We start from the raw sequence: 25,037 nt of genomic DNA, 5'->3' as shown, positions 1-25,037 counted from the left end.
CTGCAGGCCAATGCTCTAACCGCTGAGCCAAACCGGCCAGGGCAAAAAAAAAATTTTTTTTAATAAATAAATAAAAATAAGGGATACACACACCCACGCACACAAGATATAAAACATGATGACAAAATCAAAAAAGATTAGGGTAAGTAAATATACGTAGTGCTTTAAGAATGTGTTCAGCCCTGGCCGGTTTGGCTCAGCGGTTGGAGCCTCGGCCTGTGGACCAGAGAGTCCCGGGTTCGGTTCCTGCTAGGGGCACATACCAAAAAAAAAAAAGAATGTGTTCAAACTTAAGCAACTATCAACTTAAAATGGACTGGCAAAAACATAGTTTGGTATATATGAATCTCATGGTAACCACAAAACAAAAACCTTTAACAGGTATGCAAAAAATAAAAAGAAAGGAATCCAAACAAACCACTATTAACAAGTAATCAATTTACAAGAGAGGAAAAGAAACAGAAGAGCAAAACAACTAGAAAACAATAAAATAGCAATAATTACATAACTACTCCTAATTACTTTAAATGTAAATGCCTAAATGCTCACATTGTTACTACAGACAGAGCAGCAGGGAGTCGTCTCCTCCATTGTCCAAGATGGTATGTTGGGAGATTCTTACACTAAGCATGCTAAAATCTAGAAAAATGAAAGGAACTGGGCCTAAGAGCAGCAAAAGCTATAAGATGAATGGTCAGGACCCAAGTGCACCAACAACTAACAACATAATTGGATAGAGAAAAAATAAAGCCCTCCCCTCCCTATTCATATCCCTATAAGAACTGTGGGTTTGCCCTGGACAGTTAAGGTCAGTGGTTAAAGCGTCAGCCCGCAGACCAGAGAGTCCCAGGTTTGATTCCAGCAAAGGGCACATACCTCAGTTGCGGTCTGACCCCAGCCCCGGTTGGGTTGTGCGGGTGGCAACCAGTAGATGTGTCTTTCTCACATCAACGTTTCTTTCTCTCTCTTTCTTCCTCCCTTCCTCCCTCCTGCTCTATATGAAGATAAATGGAAAAATATCCTCGGGTGAAGATTAAAAAAAAAAAAAGGGCACTGTGGATGCACTGTGGATGGAGAGGTGGTCTTTGAGACAGAAGTATACTTCTCCCAGGTTGCAGAGCACTTGAATAAACCGTATTTCATTTTGCATCAGCACCTGCCTCATGAACTTCGCTTTTGTTGCAGCAGGAAGCTAAACTCCATTTTTCAGTTACCCAATCAAAATATATATGGTGGCTGAATGGAAGAAAAACTGTATATATGATGCCTACAAAAGGCTCACTTCAGATTGAAAGACACACAGACTGAAAGGGAAGGAATGGAAAACGAAATTTCGTGTAAACACAAACAAACAGAAGAGCTGGGGTAGCAATACTTATATAAGGCAAAATAGACTTTAAGACAAAGGCTGGAACAAGAGGGAAGGAAAGGACATTGTATAATGATCAAGGGACCAATACAAACAAGAGAAAATAACTCTTATAAACATCACAACCCAATGTAGAACACATATGTACATAAACAAAATATTAACAGACACAGAGAGAGATCCAACAGTAATACAATAATAGTAAGGGACTTTAACACCTTATGGACATCAAAGGATAGATCATCCAGACAAAAAATATCAACACGGAAACAGTGGCCTTAAATGACACATTAGAGCAGATTAACTTAATAGACACTTACAGATCATTCTACCCCAAAACAGCAAAATACACATGCTTTTCAAGTGCAAATAAAATATTTTCAGGAGACAACATGTTAGGCCACAAAACAAGTCTCAATAAATTTAAGAAGACAAAAATCACATCAAGCATCTTCTTTGAAAACAAAGATATGAAATGAGAAATCAATTACCAGAACCCTGGAAAAACAGACATGTGAAGGCTGAACAACATGCTACTAAACAATTGATGGATTAACAAATTCAAGGAGGACATCAAAAGATATCTTGAGACAAATAACAATGAATACACAACAACCAAAAATCTATGGGGCATAGTAATAGCATCATAGTAATAGCATTAAGGAAATGCACAGTAATACGGGCCAGCCTCAAAAAATGAAAAAAGAAAAATCTCAAATAAGCAACCTAACCTTACACCTAAGGGAACTAGAAAAAAACAAAACAAACAAACAAACAAAAAAACAGAGCTGAAGTGAGTAAAGGGAATGAAATAATAAAGATGAGAGAGGAAATAAATAAAAATTTAGCCCTGGCTGGTTTGGCTCAGCTATTAAGAGCGTTGGCCCCCAGACCAGAGTCTCAGGTTCAATTCCAGTCAAGGGTACATACTCTGGTTGCAGTTTGATCCCAGGCCCTGGTCAGGGTCATGCAGGGGGCAACCAATTGATGTCTCTCTCTCACATCAATGTCTGCCTATCTCTCTCTCTCTTTCTCTCTCAATCCCCTTCCCTCTCACTCTATCTGAAAATCAATAGGAAAATAGGTCAGGTGAGGATCAAAAAAAAAATAATACAAAAATAATTTTTTAAAAAACAATAAAAAAGCTCTGGCCAGTTTAACTTAGCAGTTAGAGCATCAACCTGTGGACCGGAGGGTTGCAGGTCTGATTCCCAACCCTGGCCGGGGCTGTTGGGAGGCAACCAATACAATGCTGTGTCTGTTTCTCTGTCTGTCTCTTTCTCCCTCCCCGTCCACTCTATCTAAAAATCAATGGAAAAGTATCCTCAGGTGAGGATTAACAAAAAACACAAACTAAAACAATAGAAAAGATCAATGAAATGAGTTGGTTCTTTGAAAAGATAACAAAATTGACAAATCTTTAGCAAGACTAATGGAGAAAAGAAAAGCCCAAATAAAATCAGAAATGAAAGAGAAGTGACACCACAGAAATACAAAGGATTATAAGAAAATACCACGAACTATTATATGCCAACAAAATGGACAACCTAGAAAAAATGGATAAAATCCTAGATACACACAATCTTCCAAGACTGAACCAGGAAGAAACAGAAAATCTGAACAGACCGATCACTAGTAAAGAAACTGAATGGTAATCAAAAAATTGCCAACAAACAAAAATCCTGGGCCAGATAGCTTCACAGGTGAATCTCCAAACATTCCATCTTTCTCAAACTATTCCAAAAAAACTGAAAAGGGAAAGCTCCCATACTCATTATGAGTCCAGCATTATCTTGATACCAACATCAGACAAAAACACTTCAAAATAAAAAAAAATTATGGGCCAACATCCCTGATAAACACAGATGCAAAATTCCTTAACAAAATATTAGCAAGCCTAATTCAACAATATATTTTAAAAATCATACACTACGATCATGTGACATTTATTCCTGGGATGCAGGGTTAGTTCAATATACTCAAATCAATCAGCATAATATACCATATAAAGAAAATGAAGAACAAAATATGATCGCAACAGATGCAGAAATAACATTTGACAGAATGCAACATCCATTTATGAAAAAATTCTCAGCAAAGTGGAAATAGAAGTAAATACCTCCACATAATAAAGGCTACATATGACAAACCCACAGCTAACACCATGTTCAATGGTGAGTAGCCAAAACCATCTTCTCTAAGATTAAGACAAGTGATTGCTCACTGCAATCACTTTTATTCAACATAATGTTTTAAGTCCTAGCTACACCAAGCAGACAAGAAAACAAGAAATAAAATGCATCCAAAGTGGAAAGGAAGAAGTAAAACTCACTATTTGCAGATGTCATAACACTACATATAGAAAACCCATTCCACCAAAAAAAACCTGATAAAATAAATTCAGTAGAACTGTAAGATGCAAAACCAATAAAGAACTATAAGAAAGAGAAATTAAGAAAACAATCCAATTTGCAACTGCATCACAAAGAATAAAATACCTAGGAATAAATTTAACCAAGGAAGTAAAAGACTTGTACTTGGAAAACTTTGAGACACTGATGAAAGAAATTGAAGATGAAAATAAACAGAAGGATATATGTGCTCATGGACTGGCAAAATTAACATTATTAAAATGTCCAGGGCTTCCAGTCAAGATGGCAGCATAAGTAAATGTGGTACTTGCATCCTCCCACAACAACATCAAAATGAGAACTAAACTGCAGAAGAATCATCATTTAGAACTGCCTGAATTCTAGTAGAACAGAAGTTCTACAACTGAGAATATAAACAAGAAGTCACATCGAGACTGACAAAAGGGGTGGAGATTCAGAACGGGCTGATCTCACAACCACGTATGGCAGATAAAAACTGGGAGAGATAGCTTGGTTGTGGAGGTACCCCTGAGGAGTGAGGGGTCCCGCCCCACAGCAACATAGGGTTCCAGTGCTGGGAAAAGAAATCCCCATAACTTCTGGCTGTAAAAACCAGTGGGGATTGTGGCTGAGTGAGACAAAGGGCAGCTGGAGTCCCAGGTATTCCTCGTTAAAGGCCCCCAACCATGACACTGGCTGGTTTGAATCAGCGGGTGGAATGTAGGCCTGCAGACCAGAGAGTCCCGGGTTCGGTTTCCACTGGGGGTACGTACCAATACATAATAATAAATAAATAAATAAAATTAAAATCAAGAAAAACGGCCTGGCTGGTATGACTCAGCTAGTGGAGCATCAATCCATGTACCAGGAGGTCACCTGTTTGATTCCCAGTAAAAGCAGATGCTCGGGTTTCAGTCTCGATCCCCAGTAGGTAATGTGTAGGAGGCAGCTGAAAAATGTTTCTCTCTCTCCTTTTCCCATCCTCTCTCTGAAATCAATAAAAATATTTTTAAAATAAAAAAACTAAGCCCTAGCTGGTTTGGCTGAGCGGTTGGAGCGTCCGCCTGCGGTATGGGGAGACCTGGGTTTGGTTCTCGCTGGGGGGGTGTGCCTCAGTTGCAGTTTGTCCCCGGCCCTGGTTGGTCGTGTGGGTGGCAGCCACTCAACGTGTCCCTTTCGCGTCGATGTTTTTCTCTCTTTCTCTCTCTCCCTCCCACTCTGACTGAACAAGAAGTGGAAAAATGTCCTTGGGTGAGGATACCAAAAAAAAAAGAAGAAAAATAAAATCAATAAAAACATATTTTATTTTTTTAGATAAAGATTTATTTTTTTATTTTTATATTATTATTTTTTGTGGTACGTGCCCCTAACAAGAACTGAACTCGGAACTCTCTGGTCTGCAGGTTGACGCTCAACTGCTGAGCCAAACTGGCCAGGGCTAAAAACATATTTAAAAATAATAATAAAGTTACAGTAGTTTATTTTGAGAATATGTCATTCTTGCCATTTTTGATGTTACTTTTTAAAAAAAAATGTCCTTACTTGTCACAATGAAAAGTTATCAACCCTATGTAAACAACCTAAGCTACTTTCTGGAAATTAAATGTGAAATTCAAGTCTAGTGGCCACTGCTACACTTCATATAGGTCTGGTTGAGACTTTAAGTCATAACACTTTACCATACCACAAAACAATAATATAGTATTGAACCTAGGGGTAAAATTTACTGGCAATAATTTAGAATTGATATTCTATACTGTTTAAAGAAAATTATGTGTACTGGTATATAGTCTCCCACCACCTAGCACAGACTCTGACATAATAATTGTCATTTTTTTCGATCCACAGTTTGGCTCAAAGGTTGGAGCATTGGCCTGAGGACCAGAGAGTCCTGGGTTCGGTTCCTGCTAGAGGCACGTACCAAAAGAAAAAAAAAAAGTTTTATTTTTTTTTTTAAATCCTCAACCGAGGACATTTTTCCATTTTTTGTTCAGATAGAGTGGGAGGGAGAGAGAGGAAGAGACAGAGAAACAATGAGTGGCTGCCTCCCACACGATCCAACCAGGGACAGGGACAAACTGCAACCAAGGTACGCGCCCTTAGTGGGAACCGAACCCGGGTCTCTCTGGACCACAGGCCGATGCTCTAACCGCTGAACAAAACTGGCCAGGGCAAAATGTTTCATTTTTTTAAAATATGTTTTTACTGATTTTAGAGAAAGGAAATGAGAAGGAAGGAGAGAAGGAAGGAGAGAGGGAGGGAGGGAGAGAAACATCAACCTGCTGCCTCCTGCATATGCCCTACTGGGGATTGAACCTACAACCTGGGCATGTGCCCCAACCAGGAATCAAACCAGCGACTTCTCCATGCATGGGAAGAAGTTCATGCCAGCAAAGACAAGATATTTAGTTTTTAAAAGTTGTTAAGGGTATTTACCACTACTGAAGCATTAGTTGTAAAAGATAAAATCTAGAGGCAGGACTTCTGGTCAAGATGGCGGCGGAGATAAGCGAGGTAATCACCTCCTCCCACAACCACATCAAAGTTACAACTAAACTACAACACATCCATCATTCCCCTGGAATTGCTGAATGGAAGTCCTACAACAACGAAATTAAACAAGCAGCCACAAGAGACTGGTAGGAGAGGCAGAGGTGTGGATGGGCTGGTTCCACACCCACATGTGGCGGATAAAAATCAGGCAGGATACCTCGGCTGTGCAGGTCCTCCCTGTGGAGTGAGGGGTCCCCAACCCACACCAGGCGCCCAGCTCAGGGTTCCAGTGCCAAGAAGATAAGTCCCCATAACTTCTGGCTATAAAAACCAGTGGGAACTGAGGCTGAGGCTGCTGGAGCCTCAGGCAGTTCCTCTTTAAAGGTGCCTGAGAAGAGAATTATTAGACCTCACACCCTCCAGACCCCAGTGTAGAGGAGGCAGCTGAAAGGCATCAGAGACATACGAAGAAGAACTGAGCTGTTTGGCATTGGGGCTAGAAGTGGAGCAGCAACTTTCTCCTGGAAAGACTTGCTGTCAAAAGCCCATGTTCCTTTGGTGAGCTCTTCCCTGAGGCAGCAGACAGCAGCCATATCTAGGACTCCAGCAACCTGCCTCACATTGTTTGTCCTGCCCTGATGATTCCCTGAGGCCCTGACGCACCCAACTTTTGGGCCCACCCAAGCTGTTTCCATGGCTTTACCATAGGATTAGCCAGTCCTGAATCCTGCTTCAGACTTTCCTAAAATTTCAAACTAGCAGCATCTGGTCTCAGGCGGCCCCATACCTCTCAAGTGGCCCCAGGCCTGGCACTAGAAGCAACCAGCCTCGGTTCACAACTTGGCTTTTCCTGAGCACCTCCAAACCCAGCACAAGCAGCAGCTGTCTGCAGTTCCCTTTGTAGCTTATACCAGGTGGCCCTGGGTAGAACACAGGCAGTGGCTGTCCTTGCCCCAGAGCCAGCACATTCAGTGGACGGCCTCAGACCACATGGAAGCACCACCACCCAACCATCTCCACAAGTGACACACTCAATGAGTGGACTCAGTGGATACCAGAACCATGCTGAAGTAAGTCTTGTTCTGTGTGGTGGGCCCCTACACAGCTGATCCTCCAAGGTAGTTAGAGGCCAGTGGTTGTGGGCACAGCCAATCCTTGCAGCTTATCAGCCTGAGTAAATCCCTCCCATTGAGGTGCCATCAAGACTCAATTACAACTGAAGGGTGTACAGTCCACACTAGGGGTGCACCTCGAGGGCCCAGCTGGGATGACCAGGGAGGTTGTGCCACTTGATCCTACAGGATACGTAAACAATAGGCCAAGCTATGAAGCCTAGGAGACATAGCAACTCTACCTAAAACATAGAAACAAACACAGGGAAGCAGCCAAAATGAGGAGACAAAGAAACATGTCCCGAATGAAAGAAAAGAATAAAACTCCAGGAAAAGAATTAAACAAAATAGAGATAAGCAATCAATCAGATGCAGAGTTCAAAACACAGGTTATAAGGTTGCTCAAGGAACTTACCGAGACCTTCAAGGAACTTAGTGAGAACATCAACAACCTGAAAAAGGACCAGTCAGAACTGAAGGATGCACTAACTGAAATAAAGAATAATTTACAGAGAATCAATGGTAGAGTAGGTAAAGCCAGGAAGCAAACCATCGATTTGGAATATAAGGAAGCAAAAAACACCCAATCAGAACAGCAAAGAGAAAAAAAGAATCCAAAAAATGAGGATAGTGTAAAGAGTCTCTGAGATAACTTCAAGGGTGCCAACATTTGCATCATGGGGATGCCAGAAGGAAAGAGAAAGAGAAAGAGATTGAAAACCTATCTGAAACAATGACAGAAAACTTTCCTAACCTGGTGAAGGAAACCGACATACAAGTCCAGAAAGCACAGACAGTCCCAAAGAAGATGAACCCAAAGAGATCCACACCAAGACACATCATCATCAAAATGCCAAAGGTTGCCCTGGCCGGTTTGGCTCAGAGGTCAGTGTTAGCCTGTGGTCCGGAGGGACCCGGGTTCGGTTCCCGCTAAGGGCATGTACCTTGGTTGCAGTTTGTCCCTGGCCCTGGATGGGTCGTGCAGGTGGCAACCACTTGATGTGTCCCTTTCACATTGATGTTTCTCTCTCTCTCCCTCCGCCCCTCCCACTCTATCTGAACAAAAAATGGAAAATGTCCTCGGGTGAGGATAAAAAAAATAAAAAATAAAATTCCAAAGGTTAAAGTCAAAGAGAGAATCTTAAAAGCAACAAAGAGAAAAGCAGTTTTGTTATCTACAAAGGAGCTCCCATAAGACTGTCAGCTGAGCCCTGGCCAGTTTGGCTCAGTGGTTAGAGCGTCAGCTCACAGACCAGAGAGACCTAGGTTCGGTTCCCACTAAGGGCACCTCGGTTGCAGTTTGTCCTCAGCCCCAGTTGGGGTCGTGTGGGTGGCAACCACTCGATGTGTCTCTCTCACATCGATATCCTCCCCCACCCCCCGCTCTATCTGAAGATAAATGCAAAAATGTATTCGGGTGAGGATAAAAAAATAATAAATAATAAATAAATAAATAAATAAAAAGACTGTCAGCTGATTTCTCAAAAGAAACTTTGCAGGCCACAAAGGAGTGGCAAGAGATATTCAAAGTGACGAAAAGCAAAGACCTACAACCAAGATTACTGTATCCTGCAAAGCTATCCTTTAGAATCGATAGCCATATCAAGAGTTTTCCAAACAAGAAAAAGCTAAAGAAGTTCATCACCACCAAACCAGTATTATATGAAATGTTGAAAGGTCTTCTTGAAGGAGAAGAACAAAAATATACTCCCCTAGCTGGTTGGCTCAGCAGTTAGAGCATCGGCCGGCAGACCAGAGAGACCCGGGCTCAGTTCCCGCTAAGGGCACATACCTCGGTTGCAGTTTGGCCCCGGCCCCGGGTTGGGGTCGTGTGGGTGGCAACCAGTCTATGTCTGTCTGTCTGTCTCTGTCTCTGTCTATCCCTCCCTCCCACTCTATCTGAAGATAAAGTGCAAAAATGTGCTAGGGTGAGGATGAAAAAAAGAACAATAAAATGGCAATTAATACATATCTATCAACAACTGAATCTACAAACAAAATGAGCAAGCAGAACAGAAACAGACTCATAGATATAGAGAACTTTTTGTTGGTTGCCAGATGGGAGGGAAGTTGGGTGAAAAAGATGAAGGGATTTGGAAATACAAATTGATTGTTAGACTGAGGGAAGGGGGGAGGTGGGGCAGGAAGAGAGAAACCAAAGAACTTCTATGCATATATGCATAACCAATGGATACAAACAATAAATAGTGTGGGGACGGCAGGAGGGGGGCGGGATTGTGGAGGAGGGATCAGTGTGGGGGGAGGACATCTGTAATACATTCAACAATAAAGATAAGTTAAGAAAATCTAGCCCTGGCTGGTTTGGCTCAGTGGTTAGAGTGTCAGCCCATGGACCAATAAGTAGAGGGTTCAATTTTGGTCAAGGGCACGTACCTAGGTTGAAGGTCCTCCCAGGCCCTGGTTGGGTCCTATGGGAGGCAACCAGTGGATGTGTCTCTCTCATGTCAATGTTTCTCTCTCTCTCTCCCTCCCCCTCTATCTGATGATAAATAGAAAAAAATATCCTCAGGTGAGTATTTAAAGAAAATCTAGAGGCAAACTAAAAGTCCATAAATAAGAAAATAGTTAAATTCACTATATCTACTCATTCAAGTTCATGGCCATTAAAATAAAAATATGCTAAATGATAAAATGCTAAATGAAAAGCTGCATGTGATATAATTTCTTCAAAATTAAAACAAAGCATAGAAATAGCGGTAACATAGATATTTTATACATACAAGAAAAAGATTTGAGAAGATACTAAAGCTTAACATTGGCTCTGTCTGAGGATTGGTGATAGACTCCAGTCTTTTTTGCACTCATGCACTTCTTATTGTTTACATGGTTTTTAACAAAATAATATAGTACTTAGGCAATTTTTAAAGACCAATAACATTTTTTAAACTAAGTAAATGAAGTCTAAAAAGTAGAGATATAAAAATTATTCAAACTTTGGACAATATAAGTAAATAATATAATTAGCAATATATAAACTTTAGGGAAACATTATTTCCCACCTTCAGACATTATGAGTTATGATTTTTTGTCGTATCTTAATGCTTTTAATAATTTAGTTTAAATCAACTTTTTGAAAAATGTTTCTTTATTGATTTCAGAGAGAGAGGAAGAGAGAGGGAGATGGAGAGATCGAATAAAGAGAACATTGATTGTCCACCTCCTGCACACCCCTCACTGGGGATGAGGCCCACAGCCCGGGACAGTGCCTTGACCAGGAATCAAACCAGCGATCTCCTGCCCTGGCCGGTTTGGCTCAGCGGTTAAGAGTGTCAGCCTGCGGTCGATAGAGACCCAGGTTTGGTTCCCACTAAGGACACATACGTCAGTTGCAGTTTGTTCCCAGCCCTAGTTGGGTCATGCGGGTGGCAGCCACTCGATGTGTCCCTTTCATGTCGATGTTTCTCTCTCTCTCTCCCTCCCCACTCTATCTGAACAGAAAAAATGGAAAAATGTCCTCGGGTGAGGAAAAAAAAAACCAGCGACCTCCTCTTGCATGGGTTGATGCTCAACCACTGAGCCATACCACCCAGGCAATTTTTTTATTTTTAAATCTTTACCTGAGAATATTTTTCTCTTGATTTTTAGATAGAGTGGGAGAGAGGGAGGAGGGAGAAACACTGATGTAAGAGAGACACATCGATTGGCTGCTTCCAACAGGACCCTGACTGGGGCCAGAATCAAACCTGCAACCAAGGTACCTGCCCTTGACCAGAAATCAAACCCAAGGCTCTTCTATCTCTCCACTAAGCCAAACCAGTCAGGGCAAATCAACTAACTTTTTAAAAAATTAAATAAATTTAACATCATCCCAAACAATGACATCTATGTAATCAAATTTAGCTAGTTCAGAATGTTTTTTTCAATACATTTTAAAAAACTTAACTATAGGTTGCATTCCTTACCTAAGCCCAACCATATTGGGATAAAGAGAGATACTATGGGCCCTGGCCAGTTTTCTCCACGGTTAGAGCATCAGCCCTCAGACCAAAGGGTCCCAGGTGTGATTCCCGTTCAGGGGCATGGACCTGGGTTTCAAGTTTGATCCTCAGCCCCGGATACCCTGCCCCAGTCGGAGTCATGCGGGAGGCAACCACTAAAATAAATACAAAGCTGATCCCCATTCCACCTAAAATCATCTCTCTAAGATGTTAGCCTACTCTTTTGAATGTACACATTATAGAAAGCCACTGTATTCAAAACAGCCTGCTAGTGACACAAGAACAGGCACACAGATGAATGGAACAGAACACAGAGCCCAGAAATGGGCAAAGGACCTGAACAGACAACTTCTCCAAAGAGGACATAAAGATGGCCAACAGACATATGCAAAAACACTCAATATCACCACTCATCAGAGAGATGCAAATTAAAACTACAATGAGGTACCACCTCACACTTGACAGAATGGCTACCATCAATAAAGCAACAAATACTGGTGAGGATGTGGAGAAAAGGGTACTCCAGTATACTGCTGATAGGAATGCAGACTGGTGCAGCCACTATGGAAAACAGTATAGAGTCTCCTCAAAAAATTAAAAATTGAACTGCCATTTGACCCAGTGATCCCACTTCTGGGAATATATCCTAAGAATCTCAAAATGCCAATCAGAAAGAATATATGCACCCCTATGTTCATAGCAGCATTATTTACAGTAGCTAAGATTTGGAAACAGGCCACATGCCCAACAGTAGATGAGGGGATAAAAAAGCTGTGGTATATTTACACAATGGAACACTATGCAGCTGTTAAAGAAAGGACCTCTTACCTACTGAGACAGCATTGATGGACCTGGAAGTTATACTAAGTGAAAAGAAGCCAGTCAGAGAAAGACAAATATTACATGATCTCACTTATTTGTGGAATCTAATGAACAAAATAAACTGACCAACAAAATAGGTCCAGAGGCAGCAGCAGTTAGCATTTCAAAGAACAGTGAAACAATAATAATACTCATCACCAAGATGACCTAAGAAAAGAAACCCAAGAAAACTGGTTTACCAGCATTTCAGAACCTCCTGCACCACTATACCACGCTGTCTCTTCTCTCTTTTTCAGACTATTTTTTCCTCCATTCTTTTGCTTATGTCCATCGTTCTCCAGTTACCTACATCTATTACTTTTATATTCACCAGGTCAAATTTTGTCTCAGGGGATATGGCTTTTATCATGTTGAGACTGGCCAGTAAAAAAGGACAAGAATAGGTAAACTAAGACAGATAGTTAAACATCAGTTTGCAGAAAATCTAGATGCCAAGTAGTTTGCAGCTATCTTCCCTAAACCAGGGATACTTAAGAGTACATGGTTTCCCGGGAAAATATGGGGGGACATCTGTAATACTCTCAACAATAATGATAAAAAAAGAGTAAATGGCTTGCATAAATCCAATTAATGCCATTTGCTGACCATACCCAAGGACAGATGAGATTAAGAGGTTAAACCAGCCCTGGCCAGCTTTGCTCACTGGTTAGAGCATCAGCCCGCGGACCAGAGTCCCAGGTTCTGTTCCCGCTAAGGGCATATACCTCGGTTGTGGTTTGTCCCTGCCCCAGTTGGGTTTGTGCAGGTGGCAACCAGTCCATGTGTCTCTCTCACAAGGGTGTTTCTCTCTCTCTCTCTTCTTCCCGCTCTATCTGAAGATAAATGCAAAAATGTTCTCAAGTGAGCATAAAAACAAAGGTTAAACCTCATTTTAGTACATGAGCATAAAACTGATGAATATTCTACTGAGATCCTCCCCCAAACACCCAATCTTTAAAACCTCTCAAAAGGAAAGTTTAATGCCTGCCCAAGTTTTCCCCACCCGCTTCTTTCCCCACAGGCATGCATCTCCTAAACTCTAAAGGACCCCAGGCTTGCAACCAGGGCAGCAGTGGGCAGTGGCAAACCTCCTGAACCTGTCTATTCCCCAGGTTTGATTTTTTTAAAATGGTTTTATTAATTTTTTATAGAGGGAGGAAGGGGGAAACAATGATGTGAGAGGGAAACATTAATTGGCTGCCTCCTGCAACCCCCTCCCCCAACCCAGGCATGAGCCCTGACCTGGAATAGAAGCAAGACCGCTCAGTCCACTAAGCCACACCGGCTGGGCCATCCCTCAGTTTTCATAAACATCCTCTAAAATTCACCTGGAATCATGTTGTGAAATATTTCCCCCACAAAGTCAAGAATCCCACACATTACCACTGGCCCTAGACAGACTCATTCAGAGCCAGGTCCCCTTTCCAGTAACAATGTCACTTCTTTGCTCAAATTCCTAATCTTACTTCTAGACTTCTTAATTACTCCCCTACAGTAGGAATCCTAATCTCCAATTCTACAGGTCTTCGCTACTGCCCTCTGAATAAGCCCAGCTATATCTAGTTCCTTACTCCTCTAACACTGTTTGGATGAAGATTTTGTCTTAGAAGATTGGAAAGATGAGGGATACAGATTAAAGTATTCAGAATAAATAGCCAATATATGCAAAGTGCCAAAGGAGGTAGAGACTATTCACTGATGTATGTATTTCACCCATTTCCCACTGCCCTTTAACTGGCATCTACTATAGGAAAAAAACAGCAACACTTGTACTTATTGAACTGTATCTATACACATTGCTCATAACTGTAAATTCAATTGTATTAACATTTTGTGGTTTCAAAGAAACAAAAATACCTATACTGTTATTTTACTCATGCAAATTCCCAGGGTTTTTTCCCCCCCATTATGGACTTGTAGCTCAATAGAATTAATTTTCCAGTTACATGTATGCCACTGTATGACTTTGCAGTGACCAGGGTCAGCATCCTAAATCCGAGGTGTGCCCCTTGCCCATGCTTACATCAGTGTGACCTTAGGCAAACTGGTCAACTTCTCTAAGCCTCTTTTTTTCCTTATCTGTAAAATGGGGTGTCTACTTCACGCAGCTGTTGTAAAAATTAAATGAAGAGGTAGAAACAATTTCAGAATGCTTCATACATATTAAGAATGGAAATGATCAGTACTAGTACTACCGCTCCAAACCAGTAATGCTACTCCCAAGACTAGATTACTAGGTACCTTTGTTTTCAGTGATTTTGAAAACCCGAACAGAGAGTAAAATTGCCCGGGGGGGAAACTGCCACATTCTTGCAGCACAAACTAAATTAACGATGCGCTGCCTTCATTTTAACGTATGCCTTATTTTACACAACCCCTCTAGAAAGCAAACGACTGGAAAAGAAGCATGACTGCTGATCACCCCAAAACCATAAAACTATGTCAAAGAGATCAAATGATATGTCTGGGATTTGCTTCGAATTAACCCGGGGAGGAGGAGCAACTCCGGCCACGTATTGGTAACTGATGAAATTGAGTTTTTCACACCATCTTCTACCCTCAGCCAAGTTTGAACATTTCCATAATAAAAGGTGTTTTTACATGTCCAAAGGACGATCATTTCTTCGGAGCTTCAAGCAAATCCAGGTCACGGTCGGGAAGATAATTGGGAAATTCTGGGAGGCGAAGAGTCCAAAGCAACACAAGCCAGGTGAGGCCGGTTAAAGCTCCCAGGTGGACCAGCTGGGTGCTCCTCCTCCCTGAACCCCCGAGGCCGGGCCTGGAGGTGCAGCCGTGGAGTCCGCTCAGCCCCGGGACAGGACGCAACACCCCAGGGAACCGCCGCCTGGCGGCGGGTGCGCGAACGGCGGGCTACGAAGGCGGAGGAGTGGGCAGACATCGGGTAAATTGGTGGGTGGGTGAGTCCCAACCTTCGGGGCAGTTCTGCCGACTTCCCTCCGCTCCGCCAAAGCTCCAACCCCACAGGACCCTCAGCCGCCCGGCTGCGAGAACCTCTCCGCTTCCTTTCAGCCACGGCGCAGCCACCCAACCGGCCCATGAAGCCCGCCGGCCTCCCCGCAAGCCCGAACCCCTTCAGCTCTTGCCCTGACTGTTACCAGGACTTCCAACCGCCGTGAGGCCAAGGGGGCGCCTCGACCCCACATTAACCGCTTCCCCGAGTGCCCAGGCGTAGTTACCTCAGCCGCGAGGCAGCGAGGCGTCTTCCTCAGCTACTCCGGCTTCCAGCTTGGCGGTCCCGGGGAGTTGCTGTCAATCACCCAATCTCCTCCCCAAGCCACGGCCAGACTGACCAGTCAGCGACTTCCTCCGGCCCGGAGGCGGGTCCAGAGCCCCGAGCGGAAGGCTACGGTACCGCCCCACGCGCCGGCGGCCGCCTCTCGGAGTCAGTGTGCGCACGCGCGGGCCTCGGCCCAGGGCAGACGCTCGCTCTCGAACTTCGCTTTGTGGCCTCACTGCTCCGCCGCGGGAAGTAGTTTGTGAACCTCAGGTTCTAGGTGTGCAGGACAATCCGCATTCTGAATGTAGCCTAAAGTGTGTATTACCTTGAAAGAAGCTGTGAGTGTTAAGCCCTTGTTAACCTAACATATGTTGAGCCCTTTCGCCCCACGCTGTGGAGACGGGTGTTCACGCGGCCGATCGTTCGCCTCTACTGACCTCGTGTCTGCGGTGTGTTTGTGCTTAAGGAGTGAGGGTGCGGGGTCGTACAAAGTGCCTGACGGATGAGAGAGAACTTTACCGTCTTCAGTTCTAGCATCTATTTACTCTGGTCAATTGGGACACGTGCTCTTTAATAGTTGACTATTCTAGGACACTGGATTTCAAGTAATTCTGTTATAAAAAATATAACTAACATTAAGCATGGTAACTTGTGAAGACCTGATAAAAGAATCATGTAGGGTGAGAAACCTATCAGTATTTCTGGTTGGCCTTTCAAGAGGCGGTTGCTGATTGGCTGCCTCACTTACCCGCCCATAATAATTGATACCAGAGGTCATTGGGCAGGCACCCGAGCTCTGGTGTTCTGATACCAGCTCCCAAGTCTCTCCCTGGTGAGGGCTTTCCTCTTTCAGCCAAAGCATTAGTTCATTTACTCAACGGGCGCTTTTGGGGGGCCCCACTATGACAATACAAAGATTTTTTTAAAGCTGTGAACCACACCCTCTGTGAGCCTAAAGGCTAACATGGAGATAGAAATAGAAATGTAACCTATCTATAAACAAATGTTCTAATGAAGACATGGAGGGAGGGAGCCTGGAAACTAAGCATGCCTGGGGGCTCAGGGAACACATCAGAAAGAAGAGAAAAAAAACACACAGAAAACAATGAGTGCAAGTGAGTGGGTGTACTAGTTGCTATGGGGGTGTCATTGAATCTAGCCTCTCAGCACACAGAGCTAGGAAATATATTACCAACTTGTTTTTTAATTCTGTTTTATATCTCTGTGATAGGCAGTCTCTAAGATGGCCGTCGATGATCCCTGCTTCCTGGTATTCATACACTTTTGTAATCCCCTCTTGTTGAGGGTGGGTTGGACCTAGTGATTACCTTCTAATAAATAGAATACAGCTAGCATCATGGAAGTCACAAAAAGATTGTGGTTTCCATCTTGCTTTCTCTCAGTGTCTCCTTCACTTGCTCTGGGATATGCCAGCCATCATATTGTGAGCTGTCCTTGTGGAAAGGCCCACTACCAAGAAACGGGAGGAGGCTTCTGGCCAATAGCCAGCAAAGAACTAAGAGCCTATGTCCACCAGCTGGTGAGAAACTGAATCTTGCTAACAGCCATGTGAGTGAACTTGGATACAGAGCCTCTCCCACTTGAGCCTTCAGATGACTGTAGCCCCACTGACACCTTGATTGCAAAGCCTTGTGAAAGACCCTGAGCCAGAGATATCCACATGGATACCTTATACACAGAAGACTTAAGATAATAAATGATTGTTGTGGTAAGATTACATTTTTTAGTAATTTGTTAGGAAACGATGAACTAATATGATAATCTGTCTCTGCCACAAGATCAAAGGTTCTTAAATATACTTTGGAGCTTATTTAAAAGTACATAAGCCCAGGCCCCTTCCCAGAATCTTAGTCGATTGTTCTACGTAGCTAGCTAACTTTGGAAACTAATGTACAAGATTATAGGCAAACCATTTGGGGATTTTAAAAGAAAATAGACTTTCTTTTCTTTTTAGAGTATCTGATCCTGGAGTTCTTTATCTTCATTATTAATGGCTCAGCTTTCTTGGCAGAATCCAGAATGACTGTAACTTCATCTGCTAGTGGAATATTTTTTGAATAGAGGAAAAGAATCAGAGCTTTCACTCACTTTGTGGCCTTGGAACAATACTTTGACCTTTCTATGCTTCCGGATTGCTAACAGCAAATTAAAGGATTATAATGCCATTATTTAAGCAGGGGATTTATCCATTATTAAGTGTATATTAGGCTGGTATTTCATGTGATCAAGGCCCATTGTGGGCAAGCTTCCTTGTAAAGATTTAACAAAAAGTCAGGTTCCCATTTGTTCATGTTGGTAGTGAGCTTAATTCTGTTGTAGAAAGAATGTGGGCTTCCAAGTCATCTTCAAATATGCCTTTGCCACTTACAAGCTGTGTGACTGTGGGCAAACTAATCAGTTTTCCTTGGTCTCAATTTTCTGATATGCACAGTGGGGAAAATAGAAACCTCAAAGTGTAGCCCATGCCCTGGCTAGTTTGGCTCAGTTGGTTGGGTGTCATCTCATGCACCAAAAGATTGCTGGTTTGATTCCCCATCAGGGCACATGCCCAGGTTTCAGCTTGATCCCCAACAGTGGGCATGCAGGAGACAGCCAGTCAATGTTTTGCTTTCACATCATTGTTTTTCTCTCTCCCTCTCCCTTCCACTTTCTAAATATCAATAAAATTTTTTTTTTTTTTTTTAAATAACAGGTAGCCCTGCCCTGGCCTGTTTGGCTCAGCAGTTAGAGTGTCAGCGCACAGACCAGAGAGTCCTGGTTTTGGTTCCCGCTAAGGGCACGTCCCTCAGTTGCGGTTGTCCCCGGCCCCGGTTGGAGTTGTGCGGGTGGCAACTAGTTGATGTGTCTCTCGCACATTGATGTTTCCCTCTCTTTTCCTCCCTCTCTTCCTCCTCTCTCCCTCCTGCTCTATCTGAAGATAAATGCAAAAATGTCCTCGGGTGACGATAAAAAAAATAACAGATGCCCTGGCTGGTTTGACTCAGCAGTTAGAGTGTCGGCCTGGGAGAGAGACTCGGCTTCGGTTGCCGCCGCTAAGGGCTCGTACCTCAGTTGCAGTTTGTCCCTGGCCCTGGATGGGTCGTGCAGTGGCAACCACTCGATGTGTCCCTTTCATATTGATGTTTCTCTCTCTCTCTCTCTCTCCCTCCCACTCTATCTGAACAAAAAATGGAAAAATGTCCTCCGGTGAAGATAAAAAGGAAATAACAGGTAACCCTGAGGACTGATGTAAAATACTAAAGGCAATGCCTGACTTATCACAAGGACCCTATACATAATAGCCATGAAGGACATCCAGTTAGCTCATGTAGTTGTGATCCAGTGTTAGTAGAGGACAGACAAATGTCTACATGTGTCCATCAGCCTGTTTTTCTTTCTTTCTTTTTCAGATATATTTTTATTAATTTCTTAGAGAGAGAGATAGAAACATCGATGTGAGGGAAAAACATCAGTTGGCTGTCTCCTGCACGCCAGCAACTGGATATTGAGCCAGAAACTCCAGCATGTGCCCTGACCAGGAATCTAACTGGATCCTCTCAGTCAATGGGATGATGCTCAATCCACTGAGCCACACTGGTCAGGCAGCCTGTCTTTCATATTAGGTTTAATGACAGTCTCATTTGGTGAGATAGGTAATAATCTGTGACTCTTACACAGTATCTTCCTTGGAAATCTAAATCCTTTCTCTAGTTCTGCTTTTGCTCCAGCTCTGATTGCCTGTCTATAGGAAATATAGAGGAATGGACTACTTGAAGATTGAACTTCAAGTAGTCTCGAGTTGAAATCTAGGAACTCCTACCTGGTAAAAGACCACTGGGTAGAACAGTGAGGGGTGCCCATGTGAGGGATGCATTAAGAGAAGGTTGGACTGGATGTGTCTGGGAGAGGTTCAGCTATAGGACAACCGGTCAAGACTAATTGGTGGGCCAACATCATCTTATATGAGGTGAAAGTTCAAAGATGCAGCTAAATACATTCATTGTCTTCAAGCTCTGATAACTATTAAAGGCAGATATTGTTGGGAGAAATAAAATTTAAATCCATTTCAGTCATGTAAATCTCAGCTCAAATAAATGTGTTTACCATGGTGCCCAGTGAAAAATTGTTGAGCTATTTTGATTTAATTATACAGTACTGGGTATATTTGGTTGTTCTGAGCTTTGAAACTATTTCTTCCCATATTAGTATACAAAGTGACCTGATGTATGTCCAAAAAGATGTATATCCAAATAGGTGAAAAGATCAGTGCCATCCAGAGACTGTGACATTCTTTTTATAAACCAGTTTTGGGGATATATACCCTTACCTACAGAACTCTTTTCTTTTTAATGTTTTTTATTAGGTTTTATTTTTTTAATAGTAATTATGGAAAATGTCAAACATGCACAAAAGTGAAAAGCATATGCAATGAATCCTATGTATCCATCATACAGTTTCAGCAATCAGCAACTCATAGCTTCTGGTTTCATTTATATCTTTTCCAGGCTTCTTTGATTCTTTTGTTTGTTTTGGAGACGCTGGGGAATGAACCTCCGGACCTTATATAGGCAAACTCTTTGATTCTTTTGAAGCTATTCTCAGGCATGTCATTTCAACCATAAATATTTCAGTATTTATCACTAAAAGTTTAGGAGACTTAAAAAAAAACGAATATAGCCAGGCCAGTGTGGCTCACTGGTTGAACGTCGACCCATGCACCAAGAGGTCGCCAGTTCGATTCCCGGTCAGGGTGCATGCCCAGGTTGTGGGCCCAATCCCCAGTGGGGGGCATGCAGGAGGCAGGCAATGGATGTTCTCTCTCATAGATGTTTCTATTTCTCTCTCCCTCTCCCTTCTCCTCTCTCTAAAATAAATAAATAAATAAATTGTTTTTAATTAATAAAGAAAAAAAATTTTTTTTAAAACCCCACATAATTATAATATCATTATCAGGCCTAAAATATTGATCATAATGTTTTTTAGCATCATCAATTTAGTGTTCAAATTTACTAGGGCGTCTCCTTTATTTTAAAAAAATTTTTTTATTCTCACTGTTGACACTCTTACAGATGTTCCCATTTTTGTCCCTCCCCCCCTTTATTTTTTTAATTTTTTATGGTTGGTTTCTTTGAATCAGAATCTTAAAAAGAGCTACACATCGCATTTGGTGAATATGTCTCTGAAATATATTTTACCTACAAAGCTCCCTTCCCCCACCTTTCTGTTTTGTTTTGAAAAAGAAACAGATTTTTTTTTTTATCCTCACCTGAGGACCTCTTCTTGCATTTATCCTCAGATAGAGCGGGAGGGAGAAAGGGAGGAAGAGAGAGAGAGAAACATTGATATGAGAGAGACACATCGAGTGGTTGCCACCATATGACCCCAACCAGGGCCAGGGACAAACTACCACTGAGGTACATGTCCTTAGTGGGAACCGAACCCGGGACTCTCTGGTCTGTGAGCTGATGCTCTAACTGCTGAGCCAAACAGGCCAGGGCGAAACTGAGATTTTTGTCCTGCAGAAATTTCCCACATTTAGGATTTTGCTGATTACATTCCTATGGTGTCATTTAACAAACTCCTTTGTCTCTTATTTTCTGTAAACTGGTAGTTAGATATAAAGGCGTGATTTGATTCAGGTTCAATTTTTGGCTAGAATACTTTATAGGTAGTGGTGTGCAAGTCTATCAACAGCTATGTAATGTTCATATGTTTCTCTTCTTTGTAACATTAACAGCTAGTGGTGATCATTGCCTATATCCATGATCTCATTAGGGTTTGCAAAATGGTGATATTCTATCATTCCTATTAGCTAATTGGTTACCTTGAGGAATGTATTTCTTTTTTTTTTTTTTTTTCCTCACCCGAGGACATTTTTCCATTTTTTGTTCAGGTAGAGTGGGAGGGAGAGAGAGGAACAGAGAGAGAGAGAAACATCGATGTGAAAGGAACACATCGAGTGGCTGCCACCCGCAAGGAACACATCGAGTGGCTGCCACCCGCACAACCGACCAGGGCCGGGGACAAACTGCAACCGAGGTACGCGCCCTTAGCGGGAACCGAACCCGGGTCTCTCAGGACCGCAGGCCGACGCTCTAACCGCTGAACCAAACCGGCCAGGGCTACCTTGAGGAATGTAAAGAAAAGCAGGTTGAATGCTTCTTTCTTTTTTTTTTTGGTATGTGCCCCTAGCGGGAACTGAACCTGGGACGCTGGTCCACAGGCCAGTGCTCCAGCCGCTGAGCCAAACAGGCCAGGACTGAATGCTTGTTTCTTAATATTTATCAGTTTTCAGAATAATTATCCCACATCAACTATTTTGTTACCCTGATGTGTAAGACATATAAGAAAGATAAATATCCCTGGCCGGTTTTGCTCAGTGGTTAGAGCATCGGCCCGCGGTCCAGAGAGACCTGGGTTCAGTTCCCGCTAAGGGCGCGTACCTCGGTTGCAGTTTGTCCCCAGCCCTGGTTGGGTAGTGCGGGTGGCAACCACTCGATGTGTCCCTTTCACGTCTATGTTTCTCTCTCTCTCTCTCTCTCTCTCTCTCTCTCTCTCTTCCTCGCTCTCCCTCCCACTCTATCTGAACAAAAAATGGAAAAAGTGTCCTCGGATGAGGATTAAAAAAAAACAAAAAATAAATAAAATAAAATAAAATAAAGAAAAATAAATATGTTTGGTTTGATTCTCTTTATTTACTAGTTTTCAGGAAAATGAGTTGATACCCTCCAATTCTCTAAAGATACTTCTTTTCTTTATTCCCTCCTCCCCGCCCCACCCAGGATCAATAAGCACTTATGAATTTTATAATAAATTTGCTTTTATCAGATTTTTTCTGGATAGCAGATTCTTATACAGAGAGAAGTGGAACTAAATATACATTTATGGAATATCTTCTAGGCACTGGGCCATGTGCTCTGACACTATTTTTGTTTAATTCCCACGGCAGTCTTGTAAGACAGGTGCCTTGGTCTCTGTTTTTTAGAGGAAACTGAGGTCCTTAGTAGCAAAGTGACTAGTACAAGGTCATATAGCCAGTAAATGGTCAAACTCAGACTTGTTTGACCCACATGGCACCATGTAGCCTTTTTTTTTTTTTTTTTTTGGGGTACGTGTCCCTATTGGGAACCGAACTCGAGACTCTCTGGTCCACAGGCCAATGCTCCAACCGCTGAGCCAAATCGGCCAGGGCAACCATGTAGCTTTTTTTGAATGAGGTCCTACAGACAGAGTCACTCAGTAAGTAAGGCTCACTTGTTACCCCTCCAGCTTTCTGTCTTACTTATCATATATTCTCCTCAGGTGTTACTGTTTTGTGATTCCAAGTTTGTCACTCTCATACTTGAAAAGCAGTTCCCTGGTACTGTTAACACCCTTCTGCCTCATAATCGAACACATAGATTTTTCTTGAATACATTTTATTACATTTACATATATGATTTTAATTAATGTGAATTTATTACCTTTTATATAAAAAACATATTCACACCACCCCACAGGATAGTTTATTTTTATTTTTATTTTTTTATCCTCACCCGAGGACATTTTTCCATTTTTTTTTTTTTTATCCTCATTCGAGGATATTTTTCCATCCTTTGTTCAGATTGAGTGGGAGGGAGAAAGAGAGAGAAAGAAACGTCGATGTGAAAGGGACACATCTAGTGGCTGCCACCCGCACAACCCAACCAGGGCTGGGGACAAACTGCAACAGAGGTATGTGTCCTTAGCGGGAACTGAACTCGGGTCTCTCCGGACTGCAGGCCGATGTTCTAACCACTGAGCCAAACCGGCCAGGTCCATTTTTCCATTTTTTTGTTCAGCTAGAGTAGGAGTGGGGGAGAGAGAGAGAAACATCGATGTGAAAGGGACACATCAAGTCGTTGCCACTTGCACGACCAAACCAGGGTGGGGGACAAACTGCAACTGAGGTACATGTCCTTAGTGGGAACTGAACCCAGATCTCTACTTATACAAACGTGTAGGATATGAGTTGTTATTGTTTTTAAAAAATTAGATGATAACATACATACTTTTAAGCATCCTACTTTTATCACTTAATACTGTGGAAATTCCTCAATGTTCCTTCCTGTAGCTCTAATTTCCTTTTCTTAATGTCTTTCTAATATATTTGTCATAATGGTCTGTGGCCTCTAGATATACTATCGTTTACTAAAACATTCACTACTGATATGCATTCATTTGATTTTTATTGTTTATTTGTCAATACTAACAATGCTACAACACATCTTTGTTCTTATGTTTTGTATAAACGGGTGCTTTGTATTTCTTATGATTTAGATTTTTGAGAATGCAATTGCTGGGTCAAAAGATATATTATTTTTCATAATAGATTTTGCTGGATTGTTTTCTAAAATGCTGTGATAATATAGATTTCCACAGCAATATCTGAGAGTCCTCACCCATTATTTTTGCCAGCAACTTTGTGCCATTTTGATTTTTGACAGTCTGAGCAGCATCAGGTGACTATTCTTGGTGTTATATTAATTTACATTCCTTATTACAAGTGAGTTGTCTTTTCATATTTATTGGCTACGTGGATTTTCTCTTGATTAAATTCCAATTTATATTCTTTTTTTTTAATCTTCACCCGAGGACATTTTTGCATTTATCTTCAGATAGAGTGGGGGTGGGGGGGTGGGGGGGAGAGAAACATCCATGTGAGAGAGACACATCAAGTGGTTGTCACCCACATGACCCCAACCAGGGCCAGGGACAAACTGCAACCGAGGTACGTGCCCTTAGCAGGAACTGAACCCTGGGCTCTCTGGTCCGCGGGCCGACCTTCTAACCACTAAGCCAAACTGGCCACGGCCCAATTTGTATTCTTTTTTATTTTTCATCCTTACCCCAGGGCATTTTTCCAGTTTTTGTTCAGATAGAGTGGGAGAGAGAGCGAGGAAGAGGGAGAGAAGAGAAACATCTACGTGAAAGGGACACATGGAGTGGCTGCCACCCGCATGACCAACCAGGGCCGGGGACAAACTGCAACCGAGGTACGCACCCTTAGGTGGAACCGAACCTGGGTCTCTCTGGACCGCAGGCCGACACTCTAACCACTAAGCCAAACCTGCCAGGGCCCAATTAATATTCCTTTTTTTTTTTTTTTATCATTCTCACCCAAGGACATTTTTCCATTTTTTGTTCAGGTAGAGTGGGAGGGAGAGAGAGGAACAGAGAGAGAGAGAAACATCGATGTGAAAGGGACACACTGAGTGGTTGCCACCCGCACAACCAACCAGGGCCGGGGACAAACTGCAACTGAGGTACATGCCCTTAGCGGGAACCGAACCCGGGTCTCTCTGGACCGCAGGCCGATGCTCTAACCGCTGAGCCAAACTGGCCAGGGCCCAATTAATATTCTTTACACAATTTCTATAGGGTTGTTTATTCCCTTCTTGACAATTTGTAATTGATTTTTGAACGTTATCCTTGTCAACAAGCAAAAAGATTAAAGAAGTTGTGTCTAAAAATAAATGATAAAGATTTATTCAAGTGTCTTTCAAATCATAAACACAACTAGACACTATCCAGAGTGTTTTGAAGAAGAAGAAAGAAAAGCTGAGAGTTCTTATAGTAAAAATTACCTTTTAAGAAAACTCAGTCCTGCATTCT

General features: G+C 42.4%; 1 protein-coding gene across 1 annotated transcript in view; it reads right to left on the bottom strand.

Moving 5' to 3' along the window:
• The window catches only part of MTFR1 (mitochondrial fission regulator 1), an 80,670-nt gene extending 65,251 nt beyond the window's left edge, over positions 1–15,419 (bottom strand). The window contains exon 1 of the mRNA XM_036263986.1: positions 15,364–15,419. The gene's annotated coding sequence lies outside the window, so the exon portion shown is untranslated. The remainder of the gene's footprint in view (positions 1–15,363) is intronic.
• Between the last annotated feature and the right edge of the window lie 9,618 nt (positions 15,420–25,037).

This window comes from Molossus molossus, unplaced genomic scaffold (assembly GCF_014108415.1).
Source record: "Molossus molossus isolate mMolMol1 unplaced genomic scaffold, mMolMol1.p scaffold_m16_p_16, whole genome shotgun sequence".
Classification (NCBI taxonomy): Eukaryota; Metazoa; Chordata; class Mammalia; order Chiroptera; family Molossidae; genus Molossus; species Molossus molossus.
This window is presented reverse-complemented; position numbering and strand designations above follow the sequence as displayed.